This window comes from the organism of the source record quoted next, unplaced genomic scaffold (assembly GCF_019419815.1).
Source record: "Pyrus x bretschneideri cultivar Hongxiangsu unplaced genomic scaffold, Pyrus_bretschneideri_v1 Contig68, whole genome shotgun sequence".
NCBI classification, from domain to species: domain Eukaryota; kingdom Viridiplantae; phylum Streptophyta; class Magnoliopsida; order Rosales; family Rosaceae; genus Pyrus; species Pyrus x bretschneideri.
The window spans coordinates 113467-118067 of NW_025999807.1; positions in this window are offsets into that span (position 1 = coordinate 113467).

Genomic DNA, 4601 nt, shown 5'->3' on the forward strand with positions numbered 1-4601 from the left:
TGAAGATGAAGGCTTTTCCCTTTTCTCTCTTGGAAAAGGCTAAAGATTGGTTGTACGAACTAGCTCCCGAAACTGTCACATCATGGGAGAGTATGAAAAGGGCGTTTTTGGAGAAGTTCTTCCCAACTTCTCGAGTCATTCTTTTACGTAAAAGAATTAGTGGCATTTAGCAAGAGCAAGGTGAATCATTTCCAACATATTATGAACGTTTTAAATCCCTTGTTGCTTCATGTCCACAGCACCAAATGAAGGAGGAGCTTCTTCTTCAATATTTCTACGAAGGGCTTCTACCAATTGAACGTCAAATGCTAGATGCCTCAGCGGGTGGAGCTTTAGTGGACAAAACACCCATGGCCGCCAAGACTCTCATTGCCAACCGAGCTTTGAATGCTCAACAATACGAAGGAGTTGGCCAAAGAGACATGCCACGGCAGCAACAAGTGAATGAGGTAAGTGTTATTTCCGAACTTCAAAATCAAATGGCTAATCTTACTTCTCTTCTTTCGCAGGTGGTTGAAATACCGAAGGTACAAAGTGTGGCTGTTTGTGGCGTGTGCTCCATGAATGGACATCTCACGGACAAGTGCCCTCAATTGATTGAGAACGGAGGGTGGGAATCTGCCAATGCCGTGGGGTATGGGAACCAAAACCAACCAAGGAGTGATCCTTTCTCTAACACATACAATCCCGGTTGGAGAGATCATCCAAATTTCAAATGGAGGGAGCCACAACAACCCCAACAACAAAGCACATTTAAGCAGCAACCTCCGGGGTTCTACCAAAGGCCGTATGCACCCACACCACCCCAATCACAACCTACACAACCCAAATCAGGTTCGTCCATAGATAATGATCAAATCTTTCAATTACTAACTTCTATGGCGCAGGGAATGCAAAATAGGGACAAAAAGGTTGATGAATTAGAAAAGCAAGTAGGGCAGATTACGGAGTTCATGGGCCAATTTAGAGAGCAAGGCAAGTTGCCTAGTTCAACCGTTGTCAACCCGAAAGGAGGATTCGAATCTGCTAAAGCAATCATGTTGCGAAGTGGAAAACAAGTTGGAACGGCCTCACAACCCTCTAAATCTGCCCCAACAGAAGATGAAAAGTTGCAATTTGAGGAGGGGGAGCAAGAACAAGCCACGGCAAGGGTAGAAGACACCATGCCGCAGCCACCTCAACTACACCATTCGGCTTCCAAGGGTAAGGATGTTCCAGGTTCGATTATTTCTAATGCTATTCCTCCAAATGTACCCTTTCCTCGCAGATTCATGCAAACAAAGAAGGAGGAAGCTGAAAAGGACATTTTAGAGACATTTAGAAAAGTACAAGTCAATATACCACTTTTGGATGCAATTAAGCAAGTTCCAAGGTATGCTAAGTTTTTAAAAGAACTTTGCACCACTAGGAAGAGAATTTCGAACAAAGAGGTTGTAAAGGTAAGTGAAAATGTCTCAGCCATCTTGCAGCGTAAATTGCCCCCCAAATGCAAAGATCCGGGTAGTTTTACAATTCCTTGTGTTATTGGCAATAATCGTTTTGAACATGCCATGCTAGACTTAGGTGCATCTATTAATGTTATGCCTTACTCGATTTATGCATCTATGAACCTAGGTGAGTTAAAAAATGATGGTGTGATTATTCAATTGGCCGATAGATCTAATGCCTATCCAAAGGGTGTTTTGGAAGATGTGTTAGTGCAGGTTAATCATCTAATCTTTCCGGCGGATTTCTATGTGTTAGAAATGGAAGAATCAAACCATGCCCCATCATTGCCAATTCTTCTTGGCCGCCCCTTTATGAAAACCGCCCGCACGAAGATTGATGTGTTCAATGGGACTTTGACAATGGAATTTGATGGGGAAGTGATTAATTTCAATCTTTCTGAATCTATTAAGTACCATCTTGATGATCATTCATGTTTTGCTATTGATGTAATTGATTCGTTGGCGCAGGACCATTTTGAACAATTGAACGAAGATGCACTTGAATTGGTCATTACAAAAGGAATGGAACTCAAAGACAAGGAAGTAGGGCCATTGCCTACCCACGGCATACATGGGATGCACCATGCCATGCCCCCTAGTGATGACATGGTGGAGATAGTGGCTGCCCTTGAGTCATTGCCACTACAATCTAGTAAGTCCTCGGACCCAATTTCAATTCCAATTTCGACTGATAAGCCCATTCCTTCAGTTGTGCAGCCACCGTCCCTTGAACTTAAACCATTGCCAAGCCATTTGAAGTATGTTTTCTTGGGTGATCAAGAGACCTTGCCCGTCATCATATCCTCCTCACTCACAGCACAAGAAGAAGGTAAGTTAGTGAGGGTGTTAAAGGAGTACAAAACCGCCATTGGGTGGACCTTGGCCGACATCAAGGGAATAAGCCCGACTACGTGCATGCATCGTATACTTTTGGAGGAGGGGTCCAAAGCATCTAGAGAGGCTCAACGCCAACTCAACCCTCCAATGATGGAAGTTGTGAAGAAGGAGATAATCAAGCTCTTGGATTGTGGAGTGATCTATCCAATTTCGGATAGTCGGTGGGTGTCTCCGGTGCAATGCGTTCCAAAGAAATCCGGAGTAACTGTGGTGACAAATGCCGAAAATGAGCTTGTTCCTACGCGAATCCAAACAGGTTGGAGGGTTTGTATTGACTATAGGAAGCTTAATGCCATGACAAGGAAAGATCATTTTCCCTTGCCATTCATTGATCAAATGCTTGAAAGGTTAGCGGGTTATGCTTTTTATTGTTTTCTTGATGGATATTCAGGTTATAATCAAATTGTGATAACTCCGGAAGATCAAGAAAAAACCACTTTCACATGCCCTTTTGGTACATTTGCTTATCGTCGTATGCCATTTGGTTTATGTAATGCACCTGCCACATTTCAAAGATGCATGATGAGCATATTTTCCGATTATGTTGAGAAAATTATTGAGGTTTTTATGGATGATTTCAGCGTTTTTGGTGATTCATTTGATGGTTGTTTGAATAATCTTAGTTTGATTTTAAAACGATGCGTTGAAACTAACCTTGTGTTAAATTGGGAAAAATGTCATTTCATGGTTAAACAAGGCATAGTTTTAGGTCATATTATTTCTGAAAAAGGTATTGAGGTAGATAAGTCAAAGATAGATCTTGTGCGTCACTTACCCTCTCCTACTTCGGTTAGAGAGGTTCGTTCGTTCCTTGGACACGCAGGTTTTTATAGGAGGTTCATCAAGGATTTCTCGAAGGTCTCCCAACCCTTATGCCGCCTCCTACAAAAAGATGCACCTTTCAATTTCACCAAGGAGTGCACGGCAGCTTTCCAACTCCTTAAGGACATGCTAACCACGGCACCCATCATTGTGCCACCAGATTGGAGCCTTCCATTCGAGCTAATGTGTGATGCATCCGACTATGCGTTAGGAGCTGTTTTGGGCCAAAGGAAGGACAAGAAGCCGCATGTCATCTACTACGCATCTCGGACGTTGAATGACGCTCAATTGAACTATTCAACTACTGAAAAAGAACTTCTTGCCATTGTCTTTGCTTTAGATAAATTTCGATCATATTTACTTGGTACTAAGGTTATTATTTTCACTGATCATGCAGCTTTAAAGTACTTGTTCACGAAGAAGGAAGCCAAACCACGGCTAATTCGATGGATGCTACTTCTTCAAGAGTTTGACATCGAAATCAAGGACAAAAAGGGAAGTGAAAATGTGGTGGCTGACCACCTAAGCCGCATGATACATGAGGAGGAGCCGTACCCTATTGTAGAAACCTTTCCTGACGAGCAATTGTTATCCATTAAGGTAAGTGAGCCTTGGTATGCGGATTTGGTAAATTATTTGGTGACTAAACAAGTTCCTAACACTTTAAATAGAAACCAACGTGATAAATTGAAAAACGATGCTAGGTTTTATGTTTGGGATGATCCATACTTGTGGAAATATTACTCGGATCAGATTATACGTAAGTGTGTGCATGACATGGAATTCACTTCTATTTTAACATTTTGTCACACTTATGCATGTGGGGGACACTTTGGGACACAACGCACAGCCCTTAAGGTTTTAGAATGTGGATTCTATTGGCCCACTTTATTTAAGGATGCTAGAACCTTTTGTATGTCTTGTGATCGTTGCCAAAGAATGGGCAACATTAGTGCAAAGGATCAAATGCCGCAAAATGTTATACTCCCTGTTGAAATTTTTGATGTTTGGGGTATTGATTTTATGGGTCCTTTTCCTTCCTCACATGGTTTCTTGTATATCTTACTTGCTGTGGATTATGTGTCGAAATGGGTGGAAGCAAAAGCCACCCGAACTAATGATTCTCGAGTGGTTGCAGATTTCATTAGAACTAACCTATTTGCAAGGTTTGGAATGCCACGAGTGATCATAAGTGATGGAGGATCTCACTTTTGCAATCGAACCATTGAGGCTTTGCTCAAGAAGTACAACGTCACGCATAAGGTTTCAACACCCTATCATCCTCAGACCAATGGGCAAGCCGAAGTTTCAAATAGGGAAATTAAGCAAATTCTAGAGAAAACCGTGGGCCCTACAAGGAAGGATTGGAGTGTACGGTTGGAAGATGCGTTGTGG